Raw genomic sequence first — 16,186 nt, 5'->3', positions numbered from 1 at the left:
GAGTTTCTGGATTGAAGTATAGTTTTTCTAATTGAGGCTCTGCAAAAATGTTCAAGTCTCATTGTTTGCATCTATGGACAAAAGCCACATTTTCATTGGCTGAATATTCCAGCTGATCTCATGGCCTTGTTGACTGAGTCCCTGAACTGTGGCCTCAGTGTCATTGGTTGAGAGGCCAGTCAGAAAACCAGTCATCATTGGCTGCAAGTTTAGAGCGAAGACCTAGCGCAATTGGCTGGGGATCTAAACTGAGGGGTTGTATGTCAATACAACGCGGGCTTTTACCCCGCATGCCATTACAACGCGGGGATTACAACAAAAGTCGTTACAACGACTTTCGCTGGAGGGCGCTGGATAGTGAAATAGTTTAATTTTCTATTCCAACTCCAGCCCACGTTGACAGTAGGGAAGGTGTTGATAGAAAATGTAACTATTCCCTATCCAACAGCGCCCTCCAGCGAAAGTCGTTGTAACTACTTTCGTTGTAATCCCCGCGTTGTAATGGCAGTGGGGTAATCCCTGCGTTGTTATGACTGTTCTCCAAACTGAGGTATCAGTATCTTCACTGGCTGAGTCTTTATACAGAAGAAATGGAATTATTGGTAAAAGGTCTAGTTGGAAGACCTGGTATCATTAGTTAAGTGTCTAGGAGGAGGTCCTGGAATTAATTGCCTCCGAGTCTGAACCGGATTTGCTCACCGGGCCACCCCAGTTCAGACAAGGCCATATGCTGTATCATTATAGTAGGTGCTGGACTGTTCCCATGAAAACACACAAGATGATGGATGGAAAATTGCACAATGGCAAAACATTCACCCCCAGTCACAGATCTGGGTTTAATCCATCGTTATTTTGCTCACCAAGCCACACCAGTTTAGACATGGCCATATGCAAATCAGTCTTGACCCTGTGCCTCATGGGAACAGTCCAGGCCGAACTGGCAAGCCATGTCTTCCCTGGACCGGAATCAAGCATCCTAGGACCGGTTTCTGGCTATCAGACATCTTCAGCCAGGATAGCTTGACTCTAGTGGCGCAGTGAGCACAAGACCCACGTCTGGGCATACCCTATCACATAGGGTGAACAGCAAAACACACAAGATGATGGATGGAATGTTGCACAATGGCAAAACATTCACCCCCAGTCACAGATTTGGGTTTAATCCATCGTTATTTTGCTCACCAAGCCACCACAGTTCAGACATGGCCATATGCAAATCGTTATTTTAGTGACCACGCCACCCCAGTTCAGACATGATGCAAATCGTTATTTTAGTCACCAAGCCACCCCAGTTCAGACATGGCCATATGCAAATCAGTCTTGACTCTGTGCCTCATGGGAACTGTCCTGACCGAACTGCCAAGCCATGTCTTCCCTGGACTGGAATCAAGCATCCTAGGACCGGTTTCTGGCTATCAGCCGTCTTCAGCCAGGATAGCTTGACTCCAGTGGCGCAGTGAGCACGGGACCCACGTCTGGGCATACCCTTCCCAGATAGGGTGAACAGCAAAACACGCAAGATGATGGACGGAATGTTGCACAATGGCAAAACAGTCACCCCCAGTCACAGATCTGGGTTTAATCCATCGTTATTTTGCTCACCGGGCCACCCCAGTTCAGACAAGGCCATATGCAAATCAGTCTTGACCCTGTACCTCATGGGAACAGTCCAGACCGAACTGCCAAGCCATGTCTTCCCTGGACCGGAATCAAGCATCCTAGGACCGGTATCTGGCTATCAGCCGTCTTCAGCCAGGATAGCTTGACTCCAGTGGCGCAGTGAGCACGGGACCCAAGTCTGGGCATACCTTTCCCACATAGGGTGAACAGCAAAACACACAAGATGATGGATGGAATGTTGCACAATGGCAAAACATTCACCTCCATTCACAGATCTGGGTTTAATCCATCGTTATTTTGCTCACCAAGCTACCCCAATTTAGACATGGCCATATGCAAATCAGTCTTGACTCTGTGCCTCATGGGAACAGTCCAGACCGAACTGCCAAGCCATGTCTTCCCTAGACAGGAATCAAGCATCCTAGGACTGGTTTCTGGCTATCAGCCGTCTTCAGCCAGGATAGCTTGACTCCAGTGGCACAGTGAGCACGGGACCCACGTCTGAGCATACCCTTCCCACATAGGGTGAACAGCAAAACACACAAGATGATGGATGGAATGTTGCACAATGGCAAAACATTCACCCCCAGTCACAGATCTGGGTTTAATCCATCGTTATTTTGCTCACCAAGCCACCCCAATTCAGACAAGGCCATATGCAAATCAGTCTTGACCCTGTGCCTCATGGGAACAGTCCAGACCGAACTGCCAAGCCAAGTCTTCCCTGGACTGAAATTAAGCATCCTAGGACCGGTTTCTGGCTATCAGCCGTCTTCAGCCAGGATAGCTTGACTCCAGTGGCGCAGTGAGCACGGGACCCACGTCTGGGCATACCCTTCCCACATAGGGTGAACAGCAAATCACACAAGATGATGGATGGAATGTTGCACAATGGGGAAACATTCACCCCCAGTCACATATCTGGGTTTAATCCATTGTTATTTTGCTCACCAAGCCATCCCAGTTCAGACATGGCCATATGCAAATCAGTCTTGAACCTGTGCCTCATGGGAACAGTCCAGACCGAACTGCCAAGCCATGTCTTCCCTGGACCGGAATCAAGCATCCTAGGACCGGTTGCTGGCTATCAGCCGTCTTCAGCCAGGATAGCTTGACTCCAGTGGTGCAGTGAGCACGGGACCCACGTGGGCATACCCTTCCTACATAGGGTGAACAGCAAAACACACAAGATGATGGATGGAATGTTGCACAATGGCAAAACATTCACCCCCAGTCACAGATCTGGGTTTAATCTATTGTTATTTTGCTCACCAAGCCACCCCAGTTCAGACATGGCCATATGCAAATCCGTCTTGACCCTGTGCCTCACGGGAATAGTCCAGACCGAACTACCTTGGCTTTGCAGGTCGGGCTGGACTGTTCCCATGAGGCACAGGGTCAGACTGAATTGCATATGGCCATGTCTGAACTGGGGTGGTGGAGTGAGCTAAAGAATGATGATGGATTAAACCCAGATCAATTGACTGGGGGTGAATGTTTGATTTTCTCAAGCGCTCCGTCCTTCATCCCCTTTCAATCAATCAATCAATCAATGACACTTATAGAGCGCGCTACATACCCGTAGGGTCTCAAGGCGCTTGGGGGAGGGGGGGTGCCGCTACTGCTCGAACAGCCAGGTCTTCAGCTTCTTCCTGAAGGAGAGGTGGTCTTGGGTCAGGCGCAGGTCGGTCGGGAGGGAGGGTTTGGTATTGCTTTGTTCACCCTAAGTTGGCAGGGTATGCCCAGACTTGTGTCCCTTGCTCACTTTGCCACTGGATTCAAGCTAGCCTGTCTGATGATGGCTGTATAGCCAGAAACCAGTCCCAGGATGCTTGTTTTCGGTCCAGGGAAGGCATGGCTTGGCAGTTCGGGCTGGACTGTTACCATGAGGCACAGGGTCAGATCGATTTGCATATGGCCATGTTTGAACTGGGATGGTGGAGTGAGCTAAAGAATGATGATGGATTAAACCCAGATCAATTGACTGGGGGTGAATGTTTGATTTGCTCAAGCGCTCCATCCATCATCCCCTTTGGTATCGCTTTGTTCGCCCTAAGTTGGCAGGGTATGCCCAGACGTGGGTCCCTTGTTCACTTTGCCACTGGATTCAAGCTAGCCTGGCTGATGACGGCTGAATAGCCAGAAACCGATCCCAGGATGTTTGTTTCCGGTCCAGGGAAGACATGGCTTGGCAGTTCTGGCTGGACTGTTCCCATGAAGCACAGAGTCAGACTGATTTGCATATGGCCATGTCTGAACTGGGGTGGTGGAGTGAGCTAAAGAATGATGACGGATTAAACCCAGATCAATTGAATGGGGGTGAGTGTTTGATTTGCTCAAGCGCTCCGTCCATCATCCCCTTTGGTATCGGACTGTTCCCATGAGGCACAGGGTCAAGACTGATTTGCATATAGCTGTGTCTGTACTGGGGTGGCAAAGTGAGCTAAAGAATGATGATAGATTCATCCCAGATATGTGACTGGGAGTGAGTGTCTGAAAAGTTAAAGCACTCCATCCATCATCTTCTTGTGTTTGCTTTGTTCACCCTAAGTTGGCAGGGTATCCCCAGACGTGAGTCCCTTGCTCACTTTGCTACTGGATTCAAGCTAGCCTGGCTGATGAGGGCTGCTAGCCCGAAACCAGTCCCAGGATGCTTGTTTCCGGTCCAGGGAAGACATGGCTCGGCAGTTCGGGCTGGACTGTTCCCATGAGGCACAGGGTCAAGACTGATTTGCATATAGCTGTGACTGAACAGGAGTGGCATCGTGAGCTAAAGAACGATGATGGATTCAACCCAAATCTGTGACGGGGGTGAGTTTCAGCACTCGGTCCATCATCTCCTTGTGTCTGCTTTGTTCGCCTTAAGTTGGCAGGGTATGCCCAGACGTGGGTCTCTTGTTCACTTAGCTACTGGATTCAAGCTGGCCTGGATGAAGAGGGCTGTTAGTCCGAAACCGGTCCCATGATGCGTGTTTCCGGTCCAGGGAAGACATGGCTTGGCAGTTCGGGCTGGACTGTTCCCATGAGGCACAGGGTCAAGACTGATTTGCATATAGCTGTGTCTGAACTGGGATGGCAAAGTGAGCCAAAGAACGATGAAGGATTCAACCCAGATCTGTGACTGGGGTCGAGTGTCTGAAAAGTTTCAGCACTCCGTCCAGCATCTCCTTGTGTTTGGACAGAGAGCAAAGCATCAGTGGCCGAGATTCTGGATGGGGGTATTGGTTTATCTTGCTGGGGTCTGGACAGGTGACATGGTGTTGTTGGCTGAGGCTCTAGACAGAAGGCCAGTATCACATATGCTGGTATCATTGGCTGGGAGTCTAAACAGATGTCCAGGTATCTTTCAATGATACTGTGGGTAGAAGACTCAGCGTCATCAGCTGATGCACTGGGTAGAGGTCCTAATGTCATTGGTGAGGGTCTGGAGGGAGGTCCTAGTTTGTCTGGCTGACCCGCTAGACAGAAGTCCTGAATGGAATCACTAAAATGGTTCACGTTGAGGGTCTGCACAGAAGTCACTGTATCATTAGTTGAGGCCATGGACAGAGAGAAGTTCCAGGAACATGGTCTGGGGCTCTAGATAAAGGTCCCTGTATTTTTGGCTGAGTGTGTGGACAGAAGATCTGTTTTTCTGGCTGGGGATTTCAAAAGACGTCCTGGCCTTTCTGGAGTGGGCTTTGGACGGAATGTCTGGTTCCACTAGTTAAGACCTTGTTTTGAGGTTATTGTTTCACTGGTTAATGTTCTGGATCGCCATTCTTGTTTCACTGGTTAACGTTCTGGTTCGCCATTAACCTTTTCACCTAGACTTACCCTTCGCAGCTACAGATGTTTGGCAGACACCAAAACATGATCGAAATGTTCACTTTTCGTTCTTCGCTTTTCGTCTGAAGACTCAATAAAGCACTGTTCTACTGGCCAAAAGTACAATCGGACAAACTGTTATAAAAACGCACATTTTCCTATTGAATGGTCTTGGCTTTAACAGAGGCTTTCATGTCTGTTTTGAATTTGCAGCTGTTTTTCCTTTTTCCACTTAGCCGTCAGATAGTATCAGGAGGGCAGCAAGAAAATAACAGCACTTTAATGGAACTGTTACGAAAACAAGCTACATTTAACACGGCAGGCAAATCATTCCACGACGGATGCCAGAAAAAGGAAGGAAGTAGAAATCCAGCATATTAAAGACCGACATGGCACCTTCTGTACAATGTTAGAAGAGTTTTGTTTAGAGTACCTTACGGAATGTTCGAAAGCGGGGCATGCCAAGAGAGAAGGCGGGTAGAGGGCTCCAGGGTCCTGGGCAGTGCTCATGATGGCCGAGTAGCTTAGGTTCTCAGCTGTGCATAAGACACTTGTAGGACGATTGCTGCTTATGTCTCAGCATGAGGTGGTCCAGTCTCTTGGTGATAAGGACAATCTAAGACGGTGGGGTTTTTCTGGCATCCACCCACGGGAGGCTAGTATAGGCATGAAGCCAGGGCAGGGCCACTGATTCAAAACAACCTGGTTTATTAGATTGGACAGTGACAGTAGTCTAGCTAGGACATTTGACAAACAATCTGTCATGTGAGACACACACAGTATGCAAAAAATAATAATAACCACATAGGGTACCTTTTCCATTTCTAATGAGGCAAATGTGGAGGCAGGCCAAGGAGAAGCGTGCCAGACAAAAGGACAGAAGTCAGTCAACAGCGTAAATTTGCCCCAAAAATAACAAGCATTTACAATGCAATAGGTCTCGCATTTACGAGAGTTTGAGCTACTGGCATTGTAAATGACAATGCCTTTTATTTATGTGTTGTTTTCCGATAAATAAAAGGCATTGTCATTTACAATGCCAATAGCTTAAAGTCGCAAAAACGAGACCTATTGCATTGCAAAAGCATTCTGTGCCTGTGCTATAATTATTTTTTACGGGGTTAGGAGAGAGCATGTCCAGCCTGCTATTTGAGAAAATAGTGCTCAGAGGCTGCAATTAAAGACTACAGAATAACAACACAAGTAAGAGGGGGTGTCGGCATGGGAGGTTACCAAATGAGACAAGGCGGTACTAAGGAGGGACTACTAAGCCTATTGACCAATGAACAGCCACAGTTTACAGTGGCAATGACACAAGTCAATGAAAATCATGGCCGTGAGTGGGCGAAGCTTCAAGTCCCTACCTGAATACAGCATGCTTCGCTGAGCAGCGCTGCCCAGTCTCGACCTAAACATACTGGAGTCCTAAATGGCACAAAGTGGACTGTCCGTCTCTTGTTCCCACCATGAATGTGGCAGACGCCCAGAAGTGTAACCTCAATGATGTCGTCTTCTCAAATCACACTTATAAATGCACACTCTGTGACAGCCAACTGTGTTGGTCTGGAAATCTGAAGCAAAATCTGAAATTGGTGCTTGAGACTGCACACGGAGAAACAGAGTTAACCTCCAAGAATGCTTTCTTTGCGCTCAGGAGGAGGTTGCATATCTACTAGAGTGCTCACTTGCAAGCAGCATCACCTTATAAAACAGTTAAATGTTCCTTAAATTGCTGTTCATAGGTTACATGTCCTTTCACTCGCTGATTAAATAGCACACTATATTAATAGGGAAAATAAAAAGTTAGCAACTGAAACAAGCATTGGCAAAGCCAATAGGTCTGGCAGTGGCCGTCAGCTTGCTACAAGCAGTAAGAATAAGCAAACAATCAGAATTCAGTGAGCTGTCATCGGGTGTGCTAATAAACTTAGAGAATGTAACATGAAGAAAGGAACATTTTTACTTACCCTGTGGGCATCTGTTCGTGGCATGTAGTGCTGCAGATTCACATTAGCGCAAATGTTCTGACTGGGTGATAGGTTTATGAGTAATAAAGCAAATACCCATGGCTGGGGCTGACACGGCCTCTAACTAAACTCCAACCAGCAGCTAATGGCAAAGGCCATCTCAGCCCTAATGACTGCAATTAGCCCTGCTAAACTCTTACACCCAACTAGCTGGTTGTGGTGATTTATTAAGTCTCATCTGCATGAAATGTGGTTTAACAAATGTTGACGTTCCTTTCAAACACTTTGGGGGTAAGCAAACCTCGAAACAGTGCTGCGAAAGAAAGCTGCCCCTCGCCGCAGAACCGAGCAGGCATCTCTCAGGGGCCATCCTCAGCCGTGGTTTGTGTCAATACAAAAAACGCAATTTACAAGCAGGCAACGCATGTCTTTCAAAGCTGACAAAGCGTTTCCACGCCTCAAGGGATAGTAAGCGATGTATCAATGCAATACCGCCGTTGGGTTAGGGATTGAGAGTGTGTGGTAAAGTAAAGTGAAACCGCATATGGTAAAGTTTGGGCCCCATTGTGATTAAAAGACGTAAAGACAACAAAGGCGTTTATGTAGTGTGTAATGGAGTCCGGAAGGTGAAAATCAATAGTGAATAGTGTATTAAACAGATGTAAAAAAGCTGTGCGTGGGCCTAGGATTGCTATAGAAAATCTTGCGTGTGGTGGCATAGCCCTGCATGTAATAAAAAAGTAGGAAAGATGATTTGAGTGTGATAAGGAGACGTAAAAAGCTGGGCTTGTGGCAAATCGTACTGAATAAATTATTGCGTCTGGTGCAAAGTGTGTAAGAGAGGTCTATGTCTGAAAAAGAGTAGTGAAGAATTTATTAGGGGACGTAAAGGACCGTGCGACGAACACTGAAGAAATACTCCCCTGGGGTGCTGCCCGTGTGTAAGAGAGCACAGCGTGTTTCTGGGAGTAGTGAGGAGTGCGCGAGTGTGGTACAGAGTTCTAAAAAGCCCTGAGTGTGACATAGAGTACCAAAGAAAGGCTGGAATGCGGGGGGGAGTGTAACCCTAAGTGTGGTAAAGCTGTTAGAGGGAGTAAGCGTAACTTTACCCATGCGTGATGTGGGCGCGCTGGTAAAATAATCCAGTATGTGGTAATATCACGAATATGGTAACGAGTACCAGAGGGAGCCCTGCAAATTATGAGGGGGGGGCATGTTTGTGTAATGAGGGCACTGGGACGGTAAGAACGTGTTTGTGGTAACACAGCAACTGAGCTAAAAGGGTCCTGTCTATTATGTTTCTGGATACACAGAGTCTGGAATGTGGTAAAGCGAGGTACCGACCCCTTCTTATGGTAAAGAGCCCTGTTTGCGTGGTAAAGTGAGCTAGACCTGTGGCAATGAAAGGGAGACTAGAGTCTGGTAAAGCGAGAGGTGAACGAGGGTAAAGTGTCTGTGGGTAGAAAGGACCCCGAGTGTGGCAAAGACAGGTGTGGAGCTATGTGTGAGGTAAAGAGAGGCCACCTGTGGTAAAGAAGAGCAAAGTGCCCTGGCGAGTAGTAAAGAGGGGCACGCGTGTGGTAAACACGGTAAAGGCCCTGCAAGCGGTAAAGATGGGCACGCGCGTGCTAAAGAAGGTAAAGACACGGCGAATGGTAAAGAGGGACGCCCCTGTGGTAATGAAGGTAAAGACCCTGCGCGCGGTAAAGGCGCAGAGGCCCCTGAACAGTAAAGTGCGGCAAGTATAGGGAGCTCATGTGTGGTACAGTGCACCGGGGCCCAGCGCCTAGGTTCCCTTGAGACCTAATAATACACCTCCAACAATAGTGAAACGGGCCATTTTCTTGCTCGCACCAGGGACCGTGGCAACTTTGCCAAGGTACTAGGTAAAGTAGGGAATAAAATATACAGTGAACCACGTGTGAAGTAAAGACATGTAGGGACCCGTGGGTGGTAATAAATTATATAGTGAGTCGAGTATTTAGTGAAGAAATGTACAGAGCCCTGCGAGCAGTAAGTGGGGCCCGATGGTGGTGAAGTCAAAGTGTGTGTGGTATGGGGGCCCACTGTGTGGCAATAAAATGTACAGTAAGTCCTGTGTTTGGTGAAAGGGGTAGAGAGCCCTGTAAGCAGTAAAGCGCGGCCTGTGTGAGGTGAAGGGAGGCCGGCGTGATTCAAGGCTGTGCAGGGGGCTGCCAAGCATGCGTTAAGAAGGCGTTTGCCGCCCCAGCGCACCACAAAGCTCACCTCTCCGGGTGCCTTCCAGGTCATTTAGCGGGGATGGACTGGGGCTCCCACGGCTCCCCTCCAACAGGGGCAGGCGGCGCAGGCGCTCCTCAGATGTCCAAGGTGGCGGCTCAGCTCGGACAAAACGTACGTTCAGGACAGGACCGTGTAGCTCTGGCGACAAAGTAATAACTAAGAGGAATTTAGACCCAACGCGGTGTAGCCGCAGGAACGCACGTGCAGCTCACGGGGAGGGACTCTGCAAACAGAAATGAGGAGTTTGTCAGGGCGCAAAATAAATAAGTAATGCAACTTTAGTTAACAGGCTTCAGCAGCTACAAAACAAGAAAGTGCACCCTAACCTTAACTCCACGGTCAACCATTCAACGGCCTGGGGTAAAATCAGCACCTCGACGCTGGCTCCCAGAGCCCTGTACTCGGCAGTAAATGCCGCGGTATCTGTTGTCTTCATAACAACCCCAGAGGTGCCCTGGGTGAACCAGTGACCGGCCAACGTGCACACAAATGTGTGGTACACGCATGTGCATCAGAGCACACAGGCTCATTCATGTCCACAGAGTGCACGCTGGGAAAAAAGGGAGGAGGAAGGTAATCACGAAACTGAAAGCGACCGCTTTTGGGAAAAACAAAGCCACGAGTGGTGCGCGCGCACACCATATGTTTTCAATTATCGGGCCGTGTCTGGGCACAATAATTGAAACCATATGGCAGGAATGCGCGTAATAGACACCAATAGGCCATGAGCGGAGCAATGCACCCACCTTTAGCCTATTGTGTGCTATTTTAAAAATAGGGAAAGGCCAATAGCAGGTCACAAAAGTAAAAACACATGCACAAGCGTGTGCAATTCCAGGGTTCATTTCTGAACCCCGGACAAAAGGACTCTCGCCTGCGTGAGTACTGCTGCGCAGTGCAACGCAAGACGCGAGCCCTAAAAAGAAATGCAAGTACTGAGTGACTTGGCGAGTGGGGCAGGGTCTAAGAAATAGAAAGACAGAAATGGCTGGATGAGGCAGGGAGGTGTGTTGATGGGTGCAGAAAGAGGTAAATGGATGTACCTATTTATTGAACAGTTTAATGTAGTTTTATGTAGTGCTACATGAGTATTGTGGCACTTTCCAGATAACTCAATAGACAATCACTATAAACAGGATGAACATTTGGAGCAAAGTCAGAGAGGAAATAAATTCACGGCAGTGAGAAACTTGACATTAATAAAAGGCAGAACAAGTGAGTTTTGAAGTGCTTCTTAAAAGTGAATATGATGCATTGAGTTCCAATGTCCCGTGATGAACAAGTTACTTACATTCGGTAACGCTGACGTTTACTATGTCTCACAGCAACATCACACCAGCCTTGAAGTGAAAAAGTGAAGCCGCATACTGATGTCACCCTTTCACACTGACATCTGTTTTTTTTTACTTCTCATCCATGTTCTCAAATCCAAATCATCCCAAACAAATTATCAATGAGAATGTACTGGTATATAACTTTGGAACTTTTTATGATGTGCAGGTGTCCACGTCCACTCCACAGAACTGGGACGTGGGAGGCAAGTAAATAATCTGTGGTTAGACAGAGTATACACCAAAAAGAATGTTACCAAATTACCCCACAACCAGTGGGCAAAGCGGCCTTCTCGGCAGACATAAGAAATTACCATAGTTGGCGTGTTGTGGTGTACCCCCAGATTTTTGCCTTAACATTTTTTGCAGGCTGTCAATCTCTGTACACTTTACCCATGATAATCTCTGGTAATGGGCTTGTGCTCCTCCTTTTAACATGAGAAACTGGTATACCCCCAATTGGAATATTTACCATATGTATAGGTTCCTGGTACATGGTACAGAGTATATCCAGGGCCTGTAAGTTAAATGTCAGTAGTGGACTATAGCCTATATTTTGTCATCTCCACTGCAGTGACAATGTAAAACTTGGCTTCAGGCTTACTACTGTAGCCTGACTAAAGCAGATTTTAAACTGCATTTCAACCTGTCATAATAAACCCTTTCGACAGGTGTAAACCTTCCTTTTACATACTAATGTTACTACTAAGTAGGACTTACTGTCGACAAGGTGCTTTGCATGGTAATTAAAAGTAGCAAATGTAGAAATGTAGGGCTAGATGTACGACACTTTTTTGAGGCCGCAAACAGGAGATCCTCCCGTTTTCGGCTGCAAAAAAGGGTAATAGCATTTGCGACTCTCGCTATTAGGAAGGGGCGTCCCTTCCTAATAGCAAGTCAACATGCTAGGTACTAGGACTCTCGCTATTAGGAAGGGGCGTCCCTTCCTAATAGCGAGTCAACATGCTAGGTACTAATGTTTTGCAGCCGTTACCACTGAGAGAGCGCAAACTGACCTAAATGTATGAGTGCATCACACTTACCTGTAGTAAGCACAAATCATGAGGAGAAATGCCATGAGTGCTAATAGTATATGCAATTATATTCTAAATGTATAGCTAATATAGAGATTTAAGTAGAAGTGGAACTAATACAGAAATGTGTGACACTATATGATTTTATTAGATGTGATTATTCCTGAATCCATGTCGTGTAGCTGTTAAAATGTAAGATGGTAGGTGGTTAAACGCAGAATGTGGTAGGCCTCAGGGCCAGAGCTGGAGGGAAAGGGAAGGTGTTTCTTTTCACGACACAGATTGTATTAATGTTTTGGTCATTGCATTAATGGGCCAGGATTTATAAAAATGTTTACTGAATAATAGAATAAGAGTATTAACATGCTTTGATTAAAGAAGAAGTTGAATGTTATAATCATTATGAGAAAAATTGTAGGCCTGAAATGTTTTAACATTGATTTACACGTACATGTCTGGGCTGAGAAATGTTGCAAGCCTTTTTGGAAGTCTATGAGAGTTGGGTTCTTGGCTGCAGATATCTGTCTGCAAAGGAAAAGGGGGGATCCAATTATAAATGAATGAATAGAGGTCTGTTCAGTAGACGGCCCAGACATGGAGGAGGGTTCCGGAATGTTTGAGGGGTATCAGCGGGCCGGAGAAGAGTCTGAGAAGCAAGGTCAACTCTAACGTATGAGGCCCAATACAAAGCATCATGGAAAAAGCCAGAAGCTACACCACGTGAGGGGCGTCTCGAAAGGGGCGTCTCAAATGTTGTTGACTGTTTTGTATTAGGGACAGCACCCCTGGGTGGAGTTAGAGCAGATACCTGAGGACCCTTTAGAGAGCGGATGGGTAGGCAGAGAGGGGTCATGACTGGAGAACTATAGGTTTTCACCAAGAGACTTAGAGTGAGTGACTTCCCTTGGGGGTCATTCACTGCTGACACCTTTGTTAGGTTGGGATTTGGTTAAGTAGGGATACCATCTAGAGCAGGGTAGGGACAGCCTAACCTGTGCGTTTTCCTCCAACTTAAATGAAGGAGAGATATGCGTCAATGCTGATAGCTTTATTATTCTTAGAACTTGTGTTAGTGATTTCCGTTGCTCGTCTGAGGGCTTTCCGAGAGCACATGTATGTAATTGGACCTGTGTATCTCGTGAATCTCATTCTGAGATGCCTGTATTTGCAGCTTATCATATCTTTACAATAAACTTTTGAAAGCTAGAAGTTGTTTGTGATCTTTGGGAGCAGAGTCCTTTATTGGGTGAACTAACTTGCAGAGAGGTGTACTGTTATCCTCAAAGACAGGCAACAAAGGTTCAGTCGACCAGATCGAGGTTTAGATCAATAGATATAAGGTATCGATCAAAATCTCACCCTTCCAGTTGGTAGCTATAGAGGATGGTTGCCTTCTTGAGGACGGTAACCTAGGCCAGGTTAGCTTACCCCAAGGCCCCTAGAAATCGATGATCGGAAGAACAGCCCGCCGAAGAAGATCCGGATGACGTGAGACAGAAAAGCAGCAGTATCGGTCGAGAGTGAGTATAAAGGGTTATGCGTGTTAGATTGCGGTGTTTTGTATTGTATCTATGTTGTAATGTCTGGCGGAGTTGAATGTCTGTAGAGTGACTGTGGAACAGGTTGTGAGCGCGCGCAACCGGTGGAAATCTTAAGTTCAAGGAGAGCTTAAGTGGTTCGGGTGTATCGGACACCCAGAGTAATTGTCAACTAGTGTGAAGGGGGTCATGAGGTACCATTGATCACCCGAAAGACCGAGATAGGGGGAACGTAAGAGTGAGTGCGTGAGTAACGGACGCTGGTCGGAAGTTACTGTGTGTGTAAGCAACCTATCAGAGAGACGATAGACATTTCGTCAGTTGTGTTGACAATTACATATAGACTGTGGACGTACAGTCGAGAGAAGTGACCGCTTGGTCGGAAGTAGTCATTTTTCGGTGTATGAATGGGACGCATGCATAACCGGGAGACGAGTTGAGAAAGGAGGGGTGCTGCTGCGAAGCGGAGAAAAGTGACGTCAGAAAGTGTCGCGACGTGATTGGCCGACCGGAGAAAGACCGCGCTGCGATAGGCCAAGCTAGCAAAGCCGCGACAGGATTGGTGGATTGTCATCAGGAAGTAAACAGAGTAGCGAGGCTGGATATTGTGCGCATAATTATGAAGTGTTTTAAATGGCTGAAAGCGGTGTTTAAAAAAGAGAAGCGGGGATCGTATGAAGGGGAAGAAGCCCCGCCGGAGGGTACGCCAGCTCGTTACATGGCAGTGAATGTTGGGTTGCATACGATCCTCTGGATATCAGAGTGGAGTAAGATTACGGAAGGAAATGAGGAACTGACGTTCCCGAAGTACGGGACGTTCAGATTAGAGGTGTTACATCGATTAAAATCAGTCATGACCTCAATGAGACCCTTGCCTAGACCGACCCAGTTTGAAGCCCTTGAAGCATGGATTAGGGCAGCGCATGAAAAGAATATGAACAGACGACAAGAAAGGGTGAAACGATCGGTAAGGGCAGTGCAGGATGCCAGGTGGGATGTGGATGCTAAAAGATGGAGAGTGCATAACTTGGAAGTAAATAAACTGTACCCAGTGTTAGAGGTGCCCGTAAATAAAAGCCCCCTAGAAGAAGATGATGAGAGCGAAACAGAGGACAGCCTGATAAACAGATTATTGACAGACAGGCCACCCCCGTATAATAGAGCAGGGGGAGAGGTCGAGCATACAGAAGGAGAAAAGGGGGGCAATGCAGGAGAGCATAGACCGCTTCCCAGTTCAGAGTGGGATCCTGAGGCAAAGAAAGAGTTGTCCCAGCCTAGTCAGGGGCAACAGGTGGTCGGTAGGTTTGTGGTACAAAGAGCGCCGGAAACGGAAAGCGCCACATCCTACACATTACCAGATGCACTACAGGTACCTGTTACCATAGGTCCTATAATATCGATATATGACCAAGAGAGAGCAAGAGGGGAAGAACGGGTACGGAAGGACAGAGAAAGAGCAGAGAAGGCAAGAAGGAACGATACGATCAATTCCCCAAGTCAGATGCCGATACCCAGAGAGTGGAGCACCCCGATGCACACAGCAGGGGACCCAGGAGGAGATCCTGGGGGCCCTAGATGGCCAGTGGATCTGAGGGGATCTGGACGAAAATCCTTTCAAGAGCTAAATGAGTACATGAAGCAGTGGGATGAGGCAGTGAAGGCTCAAAAGTGCATCATAGCTGCGGAAGCTGAAAGGGAAAGTCAGGACAGCCGAGCTCGGACTCACTGCGGGGCTGGGGAGAGCAGCCCGGAGTGGGACTGTAGAGAGAGAGAGAGTAGGGGAGTCACCCATTGGGCCCGGAGTGGAGATAGAACAGACCTGGAAAACGGGGGCCCCGGGAGAGGAGGGGTGGCGCGCCCAATACTCAGTGAAGGGGAGAGGAGAGCGCAAGAGTACAGAAACAGCTTTAAGTGTCCACACTGTGTGCCTGGCACCAGAGAACTGAATGGGAGTTGTGAGAGGTCGCACCATAGACCCTGTGATGACGGAAATGAGCGCAGCCCAGGGAATATGGGGAACCAGGAAGGATCGTATCGGATACTGAGCGATACGAGGCAAAGGGAGAGTAGCGACCAGAGGGAAAATAACAGAGAGATGTACGGTGAGAGGAGAGAAGAAGAAGAGAGTGGGCAGAGAAAGAGTGGGGGTAACAGGCCCGTGTTCCATCACCTTCCAAGATCGGATGGCCGAGCATGGGACCTGGAGAGATGGGAGCAAGGGAGGGCACCCATTAACTCTCCCGAGCCCAAACGCAGAGCTCGAAGTTGGGATGGTAGGGAGACCAGTGAGCCTCCTTCAAAAGACATATTGCGAGCTGAAATAAAAGCCAAGAGACTTGATGTCGCCAGCTTAAGGTCAGACCTGGATGACATGGTAGATGGTACCCTGCCTTTAGAAAGAATGGAAATGTATGAACAGGATGAAATACTGTATATGGCAAAGGACATCACTCGAAAGGCGAGAGCAGTCCATGAGAAGTTAGTCGAACTAGCAGGCAAATATATGGTGGATCTGTCAAGAACCAAAGCATTACAGGGTAACCACAGGCTACATTACACAGATCGAGACCTAGATGAGAGGAGAACGATTGGGCTGAAAACGCACATAAGGGAACTGATCGCTGGAA

At 47.6% G+C, this 16,186-nt stretch overlaps 1 protein-coding gene across 2 annotated transcripts in view; it reads right to left on the bottom strand.

The window, feature by feature from the left end:
• The window catches only part of LTBP2 (latent transforming growth factor beta binding protein 2), a 1,439,407-nt gene that overhangs the window by 1,186,628 nt on the left and 236,593 nt on the right, over window positions 1-16,186 (bottom strand). The gene's annotated exons all lie outside the window — the stretch shown is intronic.

This window comes from Lissotriton helveticus, chromosome 9 (genome assembly GCF_964261635.1).
Source record: "Lissotriton helveticus chromosome 9, aLisHel1.1, whole genome shotgun sequence".
Taxonomy (NCBI): Eukaryota; Metazoa; Chordata; class Amphibia; order Caudata; family Salamandridae; genus Lissotriton; species Lissotriton helveticus.
This window is presented reverse-complemented; position numbering and strand designations above follow the sequence as displayed.